Source organism: Camellia sinensis, unplaced genomic scaffold (genome assembly GCF_055761805.1).
Source record: "Camellia sinensis isolate YWXY unplaced genomic scaffold, ASM5576180v1 Unanchor3, whole genome shotgun sequence".
Taxonomy (NCBI): domain Eukaryota; kingdom Viridiplantae; phylum Streptophyta; class Magnoliopsida; order Ericales; family Theaceae; genus Camellia; species Camellia sinensis.
In genome coordinates this window covers 547,778-571,397 of record NW_028129178.1, presented here as the reverse complement: position 1 = coordinate 571,397, position 23,620 = coordinate 547,778, and positions in this window count along the sequence as shown.

Below are 23,620 nucleotides of genomic sequence, written 5' to 3'. Positions count from 1 at the left end.
TGATGTATTGTAAATTTATAATTTAAACTTGAGGTTGGATTTTGAAACCGATGAAAATTGTTGTGATTATCATTGTTGTTGAACTTAAGGTCGAGTGAACATCAAATTATTATATCACGTGTGTTTAAATATTTATGCTTAAATATTTTGTCCTTGGTCATCGGTGGAGGATGACATTGTGATGTTGAATAGATTTTAAGTGTGTAGCACACATCAGATTAGTTATGTTTGTTGAATTATGTGATGGTTGGAAATGTGCATGCGCTGAGAATAAAGGGTACCTTTACCTTCCATCTAGCACCTAGAGAATTGGCTGCACTGAGAATGTGGGGTACTAGTACCTTCCAGGTGGCGCCTAAAGAACTTGGCAGTGGTACCATTACCTTCTAGCTTGTGATTGGTAAATTGGCATGAGTATGGGAAAGGTCTATCCTTGGCTTACTGTGCTTGAGGTTGGTAGAGCATTGTTGGGTTTCTCGTTATCATCTCAATCTATTTATATGTTTCATGCATAGCAATGATCATTTTGTGGATGATGTCAATTGTCTTATATCGTTAGATAAGGAGCATTTTATATGTATCATCATCATGTTCGTTTGGCATGTTTCTATTTGGAAATTATAATTTGGAATTGGGTGTAAATTTGGTAATTGAGGGGAAATGTAATTGGATTTCGTGGGTTTGTTTTCAAATACTTGTTATTGTCTGGTAGTTTAAAATAAAAAGGGATATCAAGAAGAAGGAAAAGTGAATGGTTTTGGTTGTTGGATAATTGAATGATTTTGAGAAAAGTACCTATGTAAGTATATCTTCATGTATAAACTGACACTTATGTATATGGTATGACTTAAAGCATTCATGATCATAGCTATATGTATGTTATTATTGTTTAGGATTATGTTGGGATCCCTATTGGATTTTATGTTCATCCCACGTCGCTAATCCTTTTTCAGGTGAACATCGTGAAGTGTTGCAAGATCGAGGATCTTCATTATCTATTGGTTGAATGCCATTATTGTGAAAAGGGTTGAACCCTTCTCTTTCATGTAATGATGTAAGCTTGCAAGCAATTTATTGTAATTATCTCACATGTTTCATTCATCTTGTATACGAATGAGAGAATCTTCATTTACTTATCTTTACTAAGATATTGGAACTTCTGCCTGCCATCTCTGAAAATGTTTATAATAATGATTTGGTAATGTTAACCGTGTAAATAAAAAGTGGGGCGTTACATCTCGTAAAGCGGTGGCCTAAAAATTATACCCAAAAAAATTGTTTGGTTTAGAATCAACTCTTGTATTGTATGCACTACACCTAAAATGAAATTGAACCACATTGATTTTTCTGAGTAAAATTTTGGGATATGAGCTTTTATTTGTGCACCACCTCTTTTGTTCTTTCATACCATTTTGTTTGTTTAGATATCAACTACTGAAATGGGTTTTCGTTTGATTTTATGTGAACTAAAATGGGTTTTATTTGATTTTGTTTGGTGACTTTGCCCTCTTTTAATTTTGTGTGAATTGAAATTTTTTCCCATGTGCAGTATATTTTCCTAAAAATTTCTTTGATTCAATTTTTAGAGCATTTAGGTTTCCCTAAATTTTTCATATCCAAAAGATGCTTGCATTGATACCCTTTATACTTTGTGTTTAAGCATTTATTCACCTCAAGATTCTTATATTTTAAAATTTCTAATATATCATATTGTTAAAAATACATTAATACAAGGTACAAGAATTTTGAGGTAATATAGTTTGAATGCTAACACATTCAAAAGCATTGGTAGCTTATGGGGTCAGGTAATCTAGTTTGACAAAGTTATCAATACATATTCTCTTAAATACGACAAGGGAAGATTGATAACAAATAGCATGAAGCCTATAAATACGGTAATAAGTTTGGAGTACAAAGGAAACACTTACCATGTTAAGATATGTGAATTCTTTGATTTTCAATAAGATGTAGCACTCAATTCTAGTGTAAGGGAAGATCAAATCTCTATCAAAGGCAGAATCAATGCAAGGGGGTCTAGATCAGGTAAGAATAGTATACATAATGCTGAAACATGAATTTGGAGACAAAAAAGGGTACTTTCTTCAAACTCAAATAAATCAAATTAAGGAGTGTGCTTGGCCCACAACTAAAATACGGGTGTGTTCATTTATTATTTTGGAGGCCCAAATGCACTGCTACAAATCAAGGAGTTCTTGTTGACAAAAATAAGATTGTGCAAGTATCCCATGGGCCAAGTTCACTTATATCTCTTGGGCCTAAAGGAGTAATGGAAGGGGGTTGACGTTGTTGATAACTCTTTTATTCCGATAGAGAGTGGCAATTCAGTTAAGAAAAAGAAATCATATAGGAGGCATAAGAGTGGAGGTGCTCATAAGTTCTCAAACCCCAACAATGCTAGTCAAAGGAATAAAGAAACGAAAAAGAAGTTATTGAAAGTATCAATGGTATTTCCAAATTCAAGAGATGGGGTATTGGTTTGAGGTAATTGTTTGATATGAGGGTCTAAATTTGAAAGGGGAATTGTTTGGTATGAGGTGTAGATGGACTGTTATGATAGGTGTTTTGAGTGTTGGGGTGGTTTTATTTTCCTTTGTTTTCTTGTTTGTTCTGTTGGTTTCTCTCTAGCCATGGTGTAGTATTAGTAGATAATTGGCTTGCTTTCCAATCTCGACGTAGTTGGAATCGTCTAGTTTGCTATGATGCTTATGCACTCGCCTCCCTTTATTGATGTTTATCTCTATATTCTGTACAACTGATTTTCGTCAATAAAGTTTCTTTTGCTAAACCAAAAAAAAGAAAGGTACAAGAATTTTGAAATCAATAATGGTGTTCTTGTCATATTTTTATAGCATATTATGTTTATTAACTTACATATCAACGAAATATTAGTGTAATGAGTCACACCACTCATATATATATATATATATATCTAATACAAAATTTACAACTAAATTGACACAACTTTATACCATGGCCATGTCTCATTTGAGCATAGTTGAGACATATATTATCTTAATGTATTGTGCATATATTTTTATCTAACATTTTTTGGGAATAGAATTAAAGAAAGTTGTAATGTGCCCTTGATATGATGTTTGTCAAAGTAAATTGTTTAAAGTTTTAGGGTGATGCTACATCCCATCATTTTTACCACCCCTAATTGTGCCCTAATGACTAGCACGATGATGTGGCGATGGCATGGAATAAAATAATATTTTTATATACGATGTAGATTTTTTTAAATAATAATCACAACAATAATATTTTCTATTAAAAAAGAAATATTAATTATTTAGAAAACTACCTTAAGATTTTCCTTTTCTATGCCCACCTTGCTTCGTCTATTGCTAATACTTTTCAAGCCTTCAATGAATAGAAAGCGTAATTTCTCACTCTAGTTGAATATTACTTCTGCTTGTATCACTACTCTCAGATCTCCAGAAAATTAAAAGACAACAGATAAAGTGTATATGGAAATGGAAAAATTTTATTGAATACTTAAAAAACTATAGAGATTACAAGAAAGGTAGAGAGAACACTCTTGCTCACTTATAAGACCTTGTTTTTTTACTCAACTTCTAGAAGACACAGCCACACCCTTTTATAGGCAAAGAGTGGACTTCAACTTCAGAATTGAAATGCATAAAATTAAAAGATAAGGTTCTTGTAACAAGATGTCACGACCCAAGCCCGGCCCTATGGGTTTAGCACCGTAACCGGCCAGTAATCCGAGATTACCGAAGGCCTGCAGAACAGAAGAACAGTAAAACAGAGTACAGGGCCTGGCGGAAGCCAAAACAGTAAATAAACAATGTCCAATAAGCTGTGACAGTCTATATGCAAAAAGACTTCTCATACATTTATACGTAACAGTACAGAACAGTATACACAGCATTTACAATCATTCAGACTAGGGACTCAATCCCTGCATAACAGTACAGTAAACATTCAGTCTATACAGAACAGTAAGACAATACAGAAGGGGGGAATTGTAAAACACCCCTAGGCCTTAACATGATAGGCTCGGAACCTCGCAGTGAGGCACATAGGCTGGCTTGACAAAATTGGAGTAACCCTGACGCTCCTAGCCGCGGTCTGGTGCCTGCACATCTACATATATATATGAGCAGTGAGCTAAAGCCCAGTGAATAACATAATGCGTAAAGAGGTTAAGAATGAATGTCCTTACAGTATGAAAATAGTTCATTTAAACAGTATTTCAGTCGTTCAGTCAGTACAGTCATATGTGGTACACCCATTAGCATAACAGTACAGTAAACAGTAGGTCTTAAAAGATCGAGCAGTAATGATGGCCATCAGTCAGTAAACAGTAGTGGTTCCAACAAGGGAACCGACAGAGAATTCTGTCACAGTAACAGTAAACAGTAGGTGCTAAGGATGCCACAATACAGTTCAGAATATAGGACATACATTCATTCAATTAACAGTAAATCAGTTCAGAAAACAGTATAGTTCAGTTGTTCAGAAGATAATCATTTGTGAACATATCTTTACACAATCGTTACTCACAGAGTTCTGGGCTATAGTATGCTAGAGCGTGTCTCCCCAGTCGCCAACCCTACACAGTTAACAGATTGAACACACTAAGCTACACAGTTGGGAAAGATAACAACTTAATCCCTAATTTGCCTCGGTGTGTTCTACATCTAAGCCCTCAATGAGATGCCTTAAACTAGGCCTAAGAATGCCTAGGATGGGATGAGGATGCAAAGATGTGATCAGAAAACAGTTTCAGAAGTTTCAGAAAGACAGAGTCCCGCTCGAGCTCAGGTTTCCCCACTCGAGCGGTCATGCAACAAAGGTACACGCTCGAGCGTCAACTTTCCCGCTCGAGCGTACTGTAAAAGTACTGGATGGGTGAAATCTCCGCTCGACGGACGCTCGACGCCCACTCGATCGTGAGACACATGCCTCCGCTCGAGCGCCCAATCCTCCGCTCGAGCGGACTGTAAAACAGTGCAGAGAAAATACTGGATGCTCGGATTCCACGCTCGGGCGCCAATTTCCCCGCTCGAGCGGAAGTGCAAAATCTGGGAATTCCAGATTGCACCTCCAAGCCAAAACTAGGTTTAAATGCATCAAAACCAATCCTTTTGGGCTGAATTTCCAGAAAACACTTGTAAACATATAGAATGACATGGTTCAAAGCTCAATTTGAGAAATCAAAGCCCAAGGGTGTTTAATTTAAACTCAATTTCAAACCATTTTTCAAGAACAGGATGAACATGCAAACATGCATGAATTCAAATCATTTTGAAGCTCCAATTTGATGCTCTAAGGAGCCAATTGATCCAAAAACAAGTTGAAAACATGGACCATTACAAAATTATGGACATGCATGCACCATTTTACCATGAAATCAACTCACAACTCAACAATACTAACATGCATGTATGAGTTATGCTCTATTACAACATGCTAGAACTAATCCATGGCTCAGTTCTAAATTTTGACATGAATCATGCAAGAACAAGATAACAAGAGGGTAATTACTCTACCTTAGGTCTCCAATGCAAGACTAGGGGCTCAATTAAGCAATCTACACTTCAATTACCATGCAATTCCACCAATGAACTCAAGCTCAACTCAATTCTCTCTCACTCTCTATTTCCCTCTCTCTAGTCGGTGATGTGCTCAAAAGAAATGGCTGAGCAAAAGTTCATATTAAGTATAAGGCTCAAATGTGTGAGATAGTGGTCCATTAGGGGTAGTTTGGTAATTAAGTCCAAAACTCTTTAATTAGCTCATTTTAATCTAATATAATCATACCTAATCAGTTTTCAGATAAATATACCATAAAATCACATTAATTACGAGGATCATGAAACATTAATCAATTCCCAGTTCGGCCGCCGATAAGGCCTTCAATTAGCAGTTTAAACGTAAAACGTGAACAGATCAAATAAACAATCAACAGATAGATTACAAATTAACCTACATACTCAGTCAATTCGATTCCAGTTTTTCAGTCAGTCAGTTCAGTACTTTAATCAGTTCAGTTATCAGTCATAATCAGTCCAGTTATTAGTCATAATCAGTCCAGTTATCAGTCATAATCAGTCTAGTTATCAGTCATAATCAGTTCAGTTTAACGGTAATCAGTGTTTATCGGTAAGCAGTGGTGAGGGTTATTACACAAGACAAGAAACCTTTTACATTCTGATTTATTGAAACTAATAACTTTGTAGTGGTATCTCTACCACTTTGGTTTTATTCAACATGTGACTTACTTGTCTTCATTCACCATGTGATCTACTTTGTTTTGTCTCATTGGATGTATCTGTCATGTGTGCTTTCTTTTTGGCTTCTTTTGTTTTGGCTTCTTCTGTCATGTAAGCCTTGCTTGGTTTTGTCTTCCATGTGGCTTGTCTAAAGGATTCTTGCCTTTTTTGGCTTGATTTATCATGTGAACTTCTGCCTATTTTTCAGAAATGTAGAGGTCCATGTCTTGCATTGATTCATAGTGAATTTGGACTATCCTTTAGATTTTGTAGAGTTCCTAAATAGCTACAAAGATGTTTGGTGCTTCAATTATCTCTTCTTGGAGCATCTTGAGTATTTCCTTTGCTTTGTCTTCTCCTAGTTTAGATGGTTCCACGAAAACTTTTTTGTTTCTTACCACCACAACTCTCTTTCCATCACAAAAGATTGCTAGTTCTAAATGTTGGAGAAGAGTTTCCAACGTATTATGCAAAAACATAGGCCTGTCAATTTTGTCGACGGTAAGATCATACCCCTTCCATGATCTTTCTTTTTTACCATGGTAGAAAGGATTTTGACTAGTTACTAGATATAGGTACGAGATCTAATATGGTTAATAAAACTAAGTTTCAGTTCTTTCAGCTAGACACGATGTGTGCTGTAAATAGCATCGGGCTTGCTTCCATAATTGTAATAGCATATTTAGCTAAAGCATTTTTTTAATATTGGTCTCCAATTGTTTTCAGATGCATTTGTTGTAACGTCTTGAAATAATTGCTATAAATCATCCACAATATTAATTATATAACAATACATGATGAAATAATTATCTTTCATTTATCCCAATTACTTGAACAAAAAGTTGACATATGCAGATATAAATTCACAAGTCTAACCTTGGATCTATAGCACATGTTACAACAAGAGGTAAGATATGAAAGTAAAACAGATAATAAATGCCCTAAAGGCTCACAACTTTCCAAGACAGTGCTTGGTTACAACAAAAGTGGATTGAAATCCAATACAGTTAAAGGCCCTTAGCCTGTACAAAACATATACAACAATTAACAAAAATGAAGCTCTTGCTCTAAGTCCTCCCAAGCTATTGCCTTGGTGAAGGCATGTCATTAGCACCTGAATTTTTTTTCCCACATAGAGTGGGCCAAAGCTTATATAAACAATTCAACACAGTATATGAATCTTAACAAAAATATAAGGTGATTCCATATGCAGTGCTCATGTTAAAACATTTTATATCTTTTTCCAAAAATCATACAATGCCATATTAATATCATGGTTTATAATCCATTTCCTTTACAATAGAAAAACAGGGCATTAAATCACACTCTGGGAATGTCAAAACCAATACAACTTTTCATAGATATAAACCGGCACCCATGTAAACATAGGCTATACAAGCACTACAATTGCCATTTTATAGATATTTCGTCTGCGAGATTGGAAGCCATGTATACGCGCAATTTTTAAGACTTTCACTATGGACACTCAGGCCAACTTATTTCAACGAGACAATAAATGTTTCCCAAATTCACCAATTCTTCTCGAAACGATAAACATTTCCAATGTATAAGTGTGAGATAATGCTCAATGCAAATGAATGAGAAATAGTTTCAATTCCCCTAATTCTCATGCAATTTCCATAACAATCATAGCTATCCTCCACCAATGGCCCAAAACAGACATTTCAAACAGATACATAATTCTCATTAAAGATAAACTTTCCAAATTTTCAAAAATGTGAGTGATAATACATATCCAACTCCACCATCCTCATCAATATCAACCCAATTCCACTTTTCCAACATCAATTTCATTATATATATAAATCAATATTTAAAGTATTTAGGGCAAAACCCATTTTTCTTCCAAATTCAATCCCAAGTATCAAAAGTAACCATTTCATCACAACTTAACTTTATTTTCTAGACCACAATTATTTCCAAGAATCCATTTGAAAACCCCTCTTTTAATCTTTAATCCAAAAACCAAGGTTTGTTTAAAAAATCCCCTAAATCACCATGTTATTTAGAAATAACCAAATAACTAAGTTAAAACTCATACAAAGTGTGAAGAATCCCTACCTTAAGTTTAGAGAGAGAGAGAGAGAGAGAGAGAGAGAGAGAGAAACTCAAAGACGTTGAAAACTAACTTTGCTCTTATTAGAACGAAGTACTGATCGAGCTCTATCTTTTTAACAAAGGGACATGGGTGAAAAGATTGACGGATCTAGGTGGATTTTAGTGAAATAGATGAGTTTTAGAGAGAGAGGGTGAGAGAAAATAGGGTTTTCAAATATTTAGAGAGAGAGATAAAAAAAGTGACTTACAAAAGTGACTTTATGAACTGATATAAGCACAGCTCGCTCGAGCGCAAGATGTGTCACTCGAGCAACCAGACATAATAAGTTGCACCGCTCGAGCGAAGAATACAAACTCCCAGAAGTTTTACAGACAGAAGACCACTACTCAAACACAAGAAGCTTTCCTTGAGTGAAGAATGACAACTTCTAGTAATTTTGCAGACTTGTAAAAATACTGAGAATACACAAGGATTGTTTGAGCACAAGAAGTGTCGCTTGAATGAAGAGGCAGAATTTTGGGCAACAACAGTTTGAAAAACAAGCTACCAACCTATTCCAAACACAACCAACACATCCCAATAGCCACTATAAGAGAAATGAGGGGAAACAAGACATGAACAACTATATAAGATAGTGAAACTCGAATCCAAAAATGGGTCGGGTCTAAACCAGAATCGTTATACCCCCCTTAAGGAATTTTGTCCCCGATTTTTTTTTTTTTTTTAATTTTAATTTTTGAAGCAAACATTAAAACCATGTTTAAACCAATTACAACAATGATAGTAATTTAAATTCATCACCATGACCCATCCACCAATCATCGTTTCTCATCAACATGATAAACGAGTTTTTAATACTGAATATACATTTCACATTCCCAAAATATATATAATGTTTATATTACATTAGCACAACAAAGCTTTCAATACATGTTTAAACATCAACAAATAGGTCCAGATACTTCTCATGGGCTTCAGCCTTACGCTCCTAAATGGCCTCCTCAACCCCATGGTGTCGCCACAACAGTTTTACTAAAGAAATCGTCTTGCCTCACAAGACTTGGTCTCTAGTGTCTAAAACTCTAGCGAGTCCCTCCTCATACGAGGCTGTAGACACCCCATTTTTGACTGCCCTTAAGACTTGGGCGCTACTGATTGATCACTCGATCATGAAGAGTTACGCTGTCCAATCGCTCAATTTCTTTAGCAAGAAGAGCTTCTAAATCCCAACCTTACACCCAATTTTTGACCAAAACTATTTTCACCAAAATTATTTTAGATCTCAAAACCCTCTTTTTCAAAATATTTTTCAAAAAGTTTCTACGATGATCCGAGGCTCGTATTTCGTTTAAAAGTTGCACTTTTTGGTAAACCGAGCAAGGACAAAGTGGAAATAAATGGAAAAAAGGTGAACTCTTTGAAAAATATTTTAAAACATCTTATTTAGAGGTTTGGAGTTGAAGAAAAGAGGAGGAGATGGAAGAAAATTAGTTGGAGAAGTGGTTGAGCATCAAACCGTTAAGAGAGAATTGAGTCGCCTTCACTAAATCAGGCCTATCTCCTTGTATACTTAGAATTTAGTTGTGAGGCTTCCACCATTGGAAATTGGACTTCCAGGGCTTCATTTTAGATGAAATAATGTCCTAAAGTCGAGTCCGGATGAGGGAGATATGGCCGTTTGAAGTTAGGCATCCATCCGGTTAAGATAGAAATCAGCAACCTTCACTAAAATAAGCATATCTCCTTGCACACTTATAATTTAGATGTGAGACTTCCACCATTGGAAAGGAGACTTCCGGGGCTTCAATTTAGACTGAAGAATGACCTAAAACCAAGTCTGGATGGGGGAGATATGCCCATTTGAAGTCGGGCCTGAAAGCTGATTTTTTTTTGTGGCCGGCAGCCACCATTTGTGGACGGCAGGCCACCATTTCTAGCCTACCGGCCACTAGTGTAAAACCTAGATATTTTTGCTAGTTATTTCCATAAAGCTCCAACTGTCTCTTTTTTGATATTTTCGACTAAAGCTCATATATTTGTATATATAGAGGACCTTTTCTCTTGGTTTTAAGGTTATAAACATTTAGGAGTGAGAAAATAATTTTGGAAAATTCCTCTCTCTCTACAATTCTCTCTCTCCCTTTCTACTTGCATAGTCTTTGCCTAAACACTCCAAACCAAACCTCAAGAGCTTCTTGCTGAGGTGATTTGAGCTTGAATTTGAGCTCTTGAAGCACTTGAGAATGTTAAATTGTTGGTTTATGACTTAAGGGTTCATTCCTCTTCAAGAGGTGTACCTTCTCTTTCTTTTGTACAATCTTTAAACCACTTGTTTTCCATCTTTTCTTGCTATTTTTAGGCTCTTTAAAACCTGTATTTTTGGGCTGAAACTTGTGGTTTAAGGCCATTAAAGGTAGAGGGGTTGATAGCCCTTCTTTACACCTTGCTTCTAAGGCCTTTGCCCTTGTATTTCCCACTTTGTCGTCAACTCTTTTTAAGCTTTTTAGTACTATTTTCAAAGTTATTTCAGTGGCCAAAATCATGTTTTGAAGTCCAAATTTGGAGGGGTTAGCCTCCCCTCGTTGTGTCTTGCTTACTAGCCTAGCTTGTGCTATGTTTTAGCTTATTAATCTAGCTTTTTTTTGTCTTAATTCCAGAATGTTTTAGGACTGTTTTTAGATTTATTTTTTTAGCACTATTTTTGGTTGATAGTTGCATTTGAGCTTTGTTTTGCATGCTTATAGTGTAATTGTCCACATGAGTTTGGTGTTCTAGGCCTTAAACACCATCTTATTTGAGTTGATTGCATTTATTTATAGCTTTCCATACTTGTGATCACTGTTAATCACCCCTGCAACCTCCCTCCTTTCCTGGCTTTTGTTTTGCTTTGAAAGTGGTTCAAACTACTTGTGTGTTTAAGCATGAGATTGAGATGTCATGCTTAATGGTTTAATCACTTAGGACGGTTCATTACCAATGGTATGATGTCTTTTTCATGCCCAAGATAACACTTGGTTTGAGCGTTCTTTCCATTAGAGGACTTAAACTCACCTTTGGACTAATGAATTAAATGATGGTTGGTAATTAAAATGAAGTAATTAAAATAGGACTAAAATTGTGCAAAATAATAATTGGTTTTGTGTTCAATCGGACGTTAATTGAACACATGGAAGTTTGAGGCATTTCGTACTCATTAGTGATGAAATGATTCAAGTTTTCAAGGTCATCACTTCCCTTGATCCATTCATGAAAGGGTGGAGGTTTGTGCCTTGTTTTGTTGCATTTATTGAACTTGCACACTTTGGTTCATGAGCCATCATGCAATGAAAATGCTTGAGTTAATGGTTGTGGACCAAGTTTTGTCACTCCTTTGATTTGTTCATGATAAGGAGGGGTGAATTGTGCAAATAAACCCTTGAGAATACCCTACGTATGCTCTGTTTGTTCTCTATTGCAGCAAGATGAACTCTGCAGCAGTAGCCGGCAGGCCACCTTTGATGGCCGGCCGGCTATCACTGGTTTCCGGCAGGCCCTCACTCCTGGCCGGTCGGCCACTAATGTAGAATCCAACAGTTTGTTTGTTAAGCAGAGCAGAGCTTTTCTGGAGGTGGACAAAAGTGTAAGTGTTCTACTGTGCAACAGAGACCTTCTGGAAGCAAAACAGTGGCCTTTTCGGGTGGAAACCGAGCACGTGCATGAGTATTCCTCGCATATCGAGCCTGTTTAGTTTAAATATTTAGCTTAAATGTTTGTTGTAATTAATTAGTTGTAGCTAGTTGAATTTGGTAAAGTATTGTAATTTGATTAGCTAGAATAGTTAGTTAGTTAATTCATTTGTTGTAATAATTAGTTTAGTAGTTAGCTAATTTATTCGTTTGGATTTGTAATAGTTAATTAATTAGCTTAGCGTTAGCTTAGTTAGCTAGTTAGTTCATTCGAACTCTCCTTCGTGAGAGCGCAATGTTGTAATAATGTGTATGTCTTCCAACCCCACGTCTTTCTCTCGTCTATTTACTAGTTTATGATGGTTAGTTTAGGGACATCATGTTTTGTTTAGCCTACTTCATGTTTGCATCCACTAGTCTTGCATGCACTGAGGCTCGATTCATCATTCTAACTTGCATTGTTAGTTTAAAATACTTCTTTGAATACGTGCTTAGACCACATGTTATCAAATTGATTCATATTCCATATTAGTAGCTGAGCCTATTAGTTGAATATCGCATGCGTTGCATTAGTCATATTGCATAGTTAGGAATCATGCATTTTTCTAACTCATTTTTCTTTTGGCTTGGAGTAATAGGTAAGCCATTACTCGCTTTAGCATATTGCATTGAATGTTGATGTTGCCATGTTTAGTATGCTTGCCATGAGGCTAATTGCTTAAATGATAAACTGTTCGAATGCTTGTAGATAAAGGCTAGTTGCTTGAATTGGAATAATTTGAGTAATGTTTATATGCGATCACTTTTTTCAAGTGGTACATATTCGAAACAATTTTGCAAACAAACATGAATCAAGTGTTCCAATTCTTGCAAAGTTAGTCTATACTTGTGTATGTGCACATCACATAGTGATACTAGCTTAATAATCGGAACAAGAGCATATAATGTAAATAATATTCAAATCATGATTAGTAGAGGACTATCTTTGATCGGGCAAACGAGGGTGCTCAATTCATGACCTTTCCCTTTCGTACCTAAGTTCCCAAGCCGAGACAATCTTGGTGATAACGGACACATGGCCTTTGGCACGAGTCATGGGTTTCCTTAATTTCCCAACAATAAAATATTTAGGTGGGGACTCTGTATTTGGCAAAGCAATCCATTTTTGGCAATTTGATTCAAAATCGATTTTCTAAAAGATTTGCCGAATTGGGGCTCTTTGGTGTTTATCTATTTCACATTGCACTTATGAGATCAGATTCAGAACCATGGGAGTCCGATACTGTAGGGCTTATTCGTCTCTCGAAAGGGGGCGCGAAAAAGTCAAGCTACAGAGGCATCCTTGTCTATCTCTACCTTCGTCTAATCCAATACATGTGATGGATCCAGCTCATACATCCGGAGCATACAGATATGAAATGCGTCATGAACCCCGGAAAGTTGTGGCTGCATGGCCAAACAATAAGCTATCTCCCCAATCCGCTTTAGGATTTCAAAAGGCTCAACAAACCTAGGAGACAACTTCTCACTCTTACCAAATCTCATCAAACCCTGTCTAGGTGATATCTTTAAGAAGACGTTATCTCCCACCCCAAAGAATAACGATCTCCTCCTACGGTCGACATAGCTCTTCAAACCCTATCTAGGTGATATCTTCAAGAAGACGTTATCTCCCACCCCAAAGAATAACGATCTCCTCCTACGGTCGGCATAGCTCTTCTAACGACTCTAAGCGATAGCCAACCTCTTACGGATAAGTGTAATATTCTCTGTTGTTTCTCAAACTAACTCTAGACCTATGATACGTGCATCACCCACCTCAGCCCAACACACAGGAGATCTACATGGTCAACTGTACAAGGCCTCAAATGGTATCATGCCACTCGACTGGAAACTATTGTTATAGGCAAACTCCACTAAAAGCAAGTGTCTCTCCCAAGACCCCTTAAAGTTAATGACACAACCTCGAAGCATAACCTTAAGGAGCTGAATAGTACGCTCTGAATGCCCACCCGTGTGAGGATGATAGGCGGTAGTAAAAGTTAACCTAGTACCCAAGGCATTCTGCAGGCTCTGCCACAATCGAGCCGTAAAACGTGAATCTCTATTCAAAACAATAGGAACCTGTAGACGTCCCCGAACGCCCCGGGAGGGTGAGTCCCGTTCTGTTCGCTTTGGGGTCACTACAGCTCGGACTCTCAAATCGTCACGGTTCTTAATTTGAACCAAAGAGTCCAAATCCGGCAAATCGTTTTGAGAAACAGATTTTTTGAAAAGAAGTGCCAAACATGGACTGCATTGCCAGATACAGAGTCGCCACCTAAATATTTTTTATGGAGGAATTTAGGAAACCCTGACTCGGTGCCAAAGGCCACATGTCCGTCATCACCGGAGTTGTCTCGGCTCGGGAGCTAGGGTACGATTGGGGAAGGTCAGCTATGAGCACCCCCTCTCGCCCGATCCGAAGATCAGCCTCTACTAACCGTGATATCCGTTTTTGAAAACGTTATGTGTTCTTATTCCAGTTATTAGCCTAGAATTACTATATTATGCGCACAGCAAACAAGTATAGACTAGATTGCCTAATTTAGAAATAAGCATTGCATATCCGTTTGTCTTAAAAAAAAGTACTTTGGAATTTGCTACTCGCAAGTAGGCTAAAATACGGATTTCAACGAGTTTTACCAACTCAAACAATCCAACCTTCACCCACAGGCATTCAAACAATTTATAACACATAAGCATCTAGCCACATGGTAAGCATACTGTCATGATAGCATTCACACGCATGGGAGATGCTAAAGCATAAATACTTACATCGTACTCCGTGCCAAAACAATAAACTAGTTAGCAAACATGCGTGATCCTAGTTCATATCAAGTTGACTAATGCAACACATGCAAGATGCAATTAGAGTAGGCTCGGCTAACCTAAACATGGCATGTGAAATGCAACCAATCAATGCACGTATTCAATTTGGAATTGAAATACAAATGCAGTTAGAATGATGTACCGAGCCTGGTGCATGCGGGACAAATGTATGGATGCACGCATGCATAACACAAGGTATGCTAATTTAAAACATGCCCTAATCTACCATCATAAGCAGGTAAATAAAAGGGAAGAAAGAAGTGGGGGTTGAAAGACATTCACACACTCACCCACACTTATTACAGATTCGTCCTCGCTCGGAGGGACCAAAAGAATAATACAGATAATTAACCTACAAGCTAATTAATTATTACAAATTGCCTAATTAGCTAACAAACTAACTAAGCTAGGAAAAACAGTAAACCGCCTCGGGAAGAGAGCCCAATGCAATGTGTGCTCGGGTCTTGCTCGGAAGTGCACCGCCATGCATAGGCTGCCTCTATTTTCCTTTCTTTACTCCTCTGGAGGCTGCCAAAACCTCAAGATTGCTTCTCTGGACACTAGGGAATGCCATCGGCTGGGTAGAATGCCCACCGGCAGTGGAATGTAATCACCGGCCTTTGGTGAAGCTATCGGCAGAGGGAGGATTGCCGGTCAGCACTTACCACTGCCGATCGACAGAAAGCTCTTGCAGAATCTGCAATTGGCAGCAACAGAGGGCAAGGCAAAGCATGGCAATACAATTCAAGGCATATATGCACCAATCATGTCCCTTATCATGTTAGTGACTCAAAGGGACATGCTCCTTGGTTCTCGGACCATCAATCGCGCATTTTCATGCGTGATGGCCCAAAGGACCAAGTGTGCACATTTTGGTGTCAAATGCAATGCAAACCAACAAACCAAAGTCCAATTCCTATCACTAAATCAAGGAGCAAGACATGCATGCTAAATGCAATGCAACCTAGGCATACAAGCTAAGGATGCAACATGAAAATGCAAGATGCACATACAAGCATGCAAGCAAACAAATAATGGTCTTAAACATGATTTGGGCAATTCTAATAAGGCCCAAAACAGTGGCCAAAGTGACCAAAATAAAGGACCAAACACATACACACATGCACATGTTAAAGGGGCCAACACTTAGACACAAAAGGGGACTCTCAAGCACACTTGAAGGAGGCATAATTATGGACATATGGCATGCAAGGTAAGCATTGAAAATCATGTTAAGATGGTGCCAAACCAAGCAAACAAAATAGACTAAGCATGCAACAAATGGCCCAAGTACTTGAAGCAAGTCAAAGGGGCTTGAACCATGACCAAGTCAACCAAGCCTCACAAGGCTAAGAGGACTTAAAATAGGTTCAAGGCAGACCTAGACCATGCAAAGGGGGCCCCCTAGATGGCATCTAAGTGGCTCAAATTCAAAGGCATGTACAATGGCCAAAACATGGAACATGCTACACAAGCTTTCAAAGCATTAAAGAGGTGTCCAAGGCAAGCATACGAGCATGTCAAAGGGATTGAAATTACATGACAAATGGTCCCAACCCACTAAATTAAGGCAAGGATGCATGCTATGCATTCACACACTTAAGGCTAACAAGCCAAAAATGCAAAGGGGCTATACAATGCATGCCATGGCCGACCCAAACGACTAAGGACAGACCTCTAGCATGGTAAAATAAGCATAGAAGCTTCACAAAACTAGACCCAAAACAAGCTTGAACAAAGGTTTACAACCTAAGGCATGTTAAGGCAATAAAGTGGCATGACAAGGTAGGTATGCTAAGCATGCAAGGTGTACCAAAACCAACAATAAACAGAGGCATATTATGATATAATAGGCACAAAAAACAGCTAAGGCATGGTCAACATGAAGCTTAGCTAGATGCTCCCTCAAGAGGCCAAAAATGGTCCATTTCAAGGACAATAAGGAGAGGGGGTGGCCCTCTCCTTCTTGGGACCTCAAGGCACCATCCTCACTTTTGAAATCCCTCAAGATTTCAGTGGTGAGGAGGCCCAAACATGAAGGTCTCGGAGCTCACTCAAAATAGCACAAAATGAGGCCTTTCAAGGCCTAAGATGGGTCAAACACCTCCAAACCACAAAACACTCTAAACAAACTATTTAGAGGGCCTAAAAACAGAACTTTTTTATATTATACACCAAGCTCAAAAATAATTTTAAGATAGGTAAAAATACAATGCAAAAATGGAGAATAATGGGACTAGTTTCTTACCCTTGTTGACTTTCTTCACAAATGGTGGACCAGCTGGTTCTTCAAGCTCAAAACCACCCAAGAACACCAAGAACAACCTCTGGTTCTTCAAAGAACCAAGAAAAGGTGAAACACTATGTGTTTGTGTGCAATAGTAAGACACAAACACACTTTTACACACACAAAGGTAAAAGAGGGAGAGGTATAGAGATAGAATGTGTATCAATCCTAACCCTAGAACTCAAAACCCTAATAATGGTTGTCTAAAGTGTCTAACCCTAAACAAGGGAGAGGAGGGCTCCTCTTATAGAGCTTTGTGTCTTGTAAAGCTTACAAGACAAGCTTCTAAAGAGAGAGATCCCTCCATACACGTGTATGGATGGGAGCCAAATGCAAGACAACTGTATTAAAATATCTGCAAAAGCAGATGAACAGTAGTCGGCTGCCCAACAATGCCATTTTGGCAAAAGGAAGTGCCGACCGGCAACAAAGAATGCCGACCGACAATATAGATTGCCGATGGCACCAAAACACCAGCCGGTGGCCTCTGGCCATGGCTGGTGATGTGTGGGGATGCCTCACAAGGCATTCCCTGCCCCTCCAAGGCAAAACACAAGTGTTTGGTGCAAAACCAGACACTAAGCAGTCGAGTCAAGAGATCCTGAGGCAAGGTGCGCAAGCCGAGTCCTCCGGGAACGCAAGACGAACACAAACATGGATGATCACTGAGTGTTCAAACGGTGACGTCCAAGTCTTGAGGACGGTCAAAAATGGGGTGTCTACAGTTGCCCCTCTTTGACAGAACTCGAAAGTCATAACAATGACGGGAGTGAATGTCAAAGCCCAGAGACGACCCATTTTTGATAAGGCCGAAGACTTAGACAAACATGCAAGATAAACAAGATATGCGCCCGAAGGCAGGGGCAAAATGCAAGACAATGCACAGAGCCGGACATAACTTATGATCATGCAAAGAAAAGCTGTAATGAAGCATAACATGCAACAATTTTAAGCTAGCATACACCAAACTGCACTACAATGTAGAAAGGATGTAAGAGAATTATGCAATTCTCAATACGTCTCATTCGGAGGATACGACACCTGTGCGGTTCGTCTGGCTGCACCAGCCTCAAATGAACCGTACATACAATATCGTGCCTGCAAAGAAAACAAACTTAACTGGTACGATGTTATTAGCAATATGCATGACAATGCAAAAATGGATGCAAGATGATATGCAGTATATACAAAACAATGTATAAACAATGCAAATAAAGATGCAATGTAATTGAAACAATGTAAACTATATGCAAAGAAATTGAATCATGATCCAATCGTGAGCGGTTCGAAACCACGCTTATGCCAAATAGATTGATGGAGGTAACAAGTCCGTCTACCATAGAACGGTCTACTGAACTATGAGTAATGTAGACGGACGCAAGAACAAGTATTGGAGAGGGATGACATAAGTGGGGAAACGACCCGCTGGGAAAAGGACTACGATCCTAATGCTGGATGCAAAAATTACACTACAATGTAATATATATGTATGGATATGCTGGGGAGATGGCAATGGATATGGCACGCGGGCCAAACCAAATCTTGCCTAGGCAAGGCATGTACACATACAAGCCACGTCTAACATAGAACGGTCCACTGAACTATGCTTCGACACGAGAAGTATGGGCATATACCAGACCAAGCTCAACATGGAAAGGTGCAAGCCATAAATGGAAGGTGATGCAATGAATGCATGCGATCTACAATGCAGTGGATATGGCACGCTGGCCAGACCAAATCTTGCCTAGGAAAGGCATGTACGCGTACAAGCCGCGTCTAACATAGAACGGTCTACTGAACTATGCTTCAACACGAGAAGTATGGGCACATACTAGACCAAGCTCAACATGGAAAGGCGCAAACCATAAATGGAAGTGATGCAATAAATGCATGCGATCTACAATGCAGTGGATATGGCACGCGGGCCAGACCAAATCTTGCCAAGGAAAGGCATGTACGCGTACAAGCCGCGTCTAACATAGAACGGTCCACTAAACTATGCTTCGACACGAGAAGTATGGGCACATACCAGACCAAGCTCAACATGGAAAGGCGCGAGCCATAAAAGTGATGCAGTGAATGCATGCGATCTACAATGCAGTGGATATGGCACGCGGGCCAGACCAAATCTTGCCTAGGAAAGGCATGTACGCGTACAAGCCACGTCTAACATAGAACGGTCCACTGAACTATGCTTCGACACGAGAAGTATGGGCACATACCAGACCAAGCTCAACATGGAAAGGCGCAAGCCATAAATGGAAGTGATGCAATAAATGCATGCAAAGTACAATGCAATATCTACAAATATGCAATGGAATGGATATTTACAAACATGCATGACAATGCATGTGTTTTTTGTGTTCTTGAAATGCAAATGATGTATAAAATGCATGTTGCATGGAATACGCGACAACACGCGGCTTTTGAGATGCACGACAATGCAAACGAACTGTGCACACCAATGCACCAAAGGTCTTGCACCTTCCGAGGATTTAAGGTCTCCTAGATCGTCTGAATACCTGTGCGGTTCGTCCGGTTGCACCAGCCTTAAATGAACCGTACATACAATATCGTGCCTGCAAAGAAAACAAACTTAACAGATACAATGTGATTAACAATATGCGTATTAATGTATTTGAAAATGCGTGACAACGCAAAGCAAGTGAGAAGCATAACAATGCTGTGAAAGGCACAGATATGTAAGTGGAGCATGCGGTCTACGCAGGCAACGAAATTGATCATAAGCATGCGATCTACGCAAGTAATGAAATTGAGCATAAGCATGCGGTCTATGCAAGCAATGGATTTAACATGCGGTCTACGCAAGTAATGAAATTGATTACAAACATGCGGTCTACGCAGGTAATGTAATTAACATGCGGTCTACGCAAGCAAAACATGCGGTCTACGCAAGTAATGAAATTAACATGCAGTCTACGCAGGTAATGAAATTGAACAATTATGCCGTCTACGCAAACAAAACATGCGGTCTACGCAGGTAATGAAATTGAACAATTATACGGTCTACGCAAACCAAACATGCAGTCTACGCAGGTAATGAAATTGAACAAACATGCGGTCTACGCAAACAAAACATGCGGTCTACGTAGGTAATGAAATTGAACAATTATGCGGTCTACGTAAACAAAACATGCAGTCTACGCAGGTAATGAAATTGAACAAACATGCGGTCTACGCAAACAAAACATGCGGTCTACGCAGGTAATGAAATTGAACAAACATACGGTCTACGCAAACAAAACATGCGGTCTACGCAGGTAATGAAATTGAACAAACATGCGGTCTACGCAAACAATGAATTGATTGAATGCATGCGGAATGCAATGAGACGCGCAAAACCGCGCGATGCGTTAGACAATGCGAGTGCACAAAACAGTGCGATGGTTTGAAATGCACAAGACAGTGCGATGATTTGAAATGCACAAAACAGTGCGATGATTTGAAATGCACAAAACAATGCGATGATTTGAAATGCACAAAACAGTGCGATGATTTGAAATGCACAAAACAGTGCGATGATTTGAAATACGCATGGGGCAACTTTTGAGTTTTGTAAAAGCCCAAAAGGATACGAAAAGGATACACCTTGCACGAATTTGAGTGCTACGCACAGAAGACACGACCCGAGGTCACAACGGAGGCCGGCTGAGCGTCGGAAGCGCACTGTTTTGCATTGTTTTGAGCACTAAAGGCCCTGGACCCCACACATAACTCAAACAAGGGTGTAGGAGGCTTCAAAATCACTGTAGGAGGTCACCGGATGCCCACCGGCCATCAGAATACATCACCGGCCGTCCACCGGCCATCATTTAATTCCATCGGCACAATATTTTGCCGACCGGCAAAGAATGTGGCCGACCGGCAAAGAATTGCTGTATCGGGGCAATTCTGTCATTTCGCCACGGGTCTTTTAAAATAGGGTTTCTAACCCTATTTTCTTATTTCTCCTTGGTCGAAAAACGCCTCTCACTCTCTATAGAGTGTTTTCCCCCCTTGATTCTCTCATTTCCGTGCGTTTTAGCTCTCATTTCGTCGTTCGATTCGCGATCTCCTTCGCGTTTCGGACATTTTCAACCGAACGAAACTTCGTTTCAGTGTTTGTTTCTTGATTTTCGCCACTCGGGGCTTGTTTCCCTCGAGTTTTTCTCGATATCCGTACCTTTTCCGTACTCCGACTTTTCCGGCCTTTTCCGACCCTCTCGGGGTTTGACTTTTCGGTTAACTTTCCACATTTTCGCCCGGTTTTCCTTTTTCGGCTATCTTCTCACCATTTTTGATATGGCCGACAATATTCCACAGGGCGGGACTCCCCTGGACCACGAGATGGATCCCGGGGTTGAGCTTCTCCTGCTGAGCGTCCGCCCGTTCGACCCGGCGACCTACCAGCCGGCGATTCATGTGCTACCTCCTGACGGACTACGCCAGTTTCGGAGCTTCGAGAGGCACGTGCCACCCGAGCTATTACTGCGTGAGCCTACCTCCCACCTGTCCTCCGGCGCTTCCGAGGTAACTTTCCTTCCCTGTTTTACTTTCTGCAATGTAGAATGCAAAACTGCCGTAGTTGGTTGTGCTCTTTAACTGCTTTAGCTCAGATACCCTGTGTACTGTAGTTGATTGTAAACATACGTGCAACTGATACCTGCTTGAGACTGACACATGCACACACACTGCACTAGCCCTGAATCATCCAAACACACGGCGCTTACTGTATTTCACTGCATACACACGGGTACCCGGTATTTGCTCGAGTCTGAAAATATGCACACATGCTATACTGTACTGAACCACCCGAACACGCTGACGCATCACACGCTGTAGTTCACTGTAAGCACACCAGCACCCGGTATTTGTTTGAATCTGTTAAAACTTGCACGCATGCTACATCTGCCCTGAACCACCCAAACACACTGACACATCACACGTTGTAGTTCACTGTAAGCACACCGGCACCCGGTATTTGTTTAAATCTGTCAAACTTGTACACATGCTACATCTGTTCTGAACCACCCGAATACGCTAACGCATCACACGCTGTAGTTCACTGTAAGCTTCTTAGAACTGCATTTTGAATGTTGCCTTGCAATTGTTGTTTTCTGTTTACAGGGGGATTCCCATACCATCCGTGGGTATGGGAACACCGGCGCTCGGGACTGGTATGCCGAGCTTCCCGATGCGGTTCGCCACATCGTGGACCAGGCGGGCTTCGGCGCTTTCTACAGGGGACTATCCAGACTCACGACCTGCAGGCCCTTGCTCGCCGCTCTAGTGGAGAGGTGGTGGGACACCACCGACTCGTTCCATTTATCTGCGACGGGAGACATGACGATGACTCCCTATGATTTCTCGATGCTCACAGGCATCGGGGTAGGGGGTGATCCGATCCCCTTTGATACTGACATGGACGAGTGGACTGCCGCTCAGATCTATCTGCTTGGTGAGGTGCCACCTCTCGCCTGTCCAGGCTTTGTTTGTTACTCCTGGTTCGAGGTGCAGTTCAGGGTCCAGCCCGCGTTGATGGAGGAGGCGCAGATGACTCAGAAGGCCGTGGAGAGGTATGGGCGCGGCTTTCTCATGTTCCTGCTGGGGACGACTATTTTCGCCGACCGGGCGAACACTGTGCCCCTCTGCCTGCTTAGTGCTTTGGTGGACGTCAGGCAGATCTTGCACTATGATTGGGGTGGCGCCGCTCTGGCCACACTCTACGGGTATATGAGCTCGGCTTCCCGTGGCAGCGGACAGTTGCTCGGAGGTTACTGGCGTGCTTGGGAGGTACGTTTCTTTCCCGCTTTTCTATCTTCTGTACTTTGTACTGTATTCCGTATTACACATACTGTAGTCTGCTTTTCACTAATTGTATACTGCACACGCGGCGCACACATACACTCTGCTTTACACTGACTGTACACTGCTCACACTGTACACAATATACAATACACTGCACAACACACGACCCTGCCATTTCCGCTTTATCTTGCATTCCGCTCTTTATCTGATAATCATATTGATGTTTTCTGTGCAGTTGTGGGTCTACGCCTACTTTCCTAGGCTTGCACCCGTGCCAGACATGGAGGCCCCCCTCGTCGTCCCGTTCTCGCGACGCTTCGACGGGAGATGCGTGCGGAGGCCACGAGAGACATTTAGCTTCTTTCGCCGCTACTTCGACACTATCACCCCTGCCGAGGTATGTTTTATTTCAGAATTTATCTAAGCTTTGCTTTTCACTGCATACTTCAATAATGATGGATAACAAACTGTATGTCACTTTCAGATCACTTGGCAGCCTTGGGCTCCATTGCCGGCGACGATTCGGGACCGATTTGCCGGTGCTGTGGAGACCTCGCGTTTCCGGATCTTACTGGAGGGCCCGGTCTGTCGGGCTTGGTACCTGGGTGAGCGTTTCCTACGCCAGACCCTAGGGTTACCGGAGCAA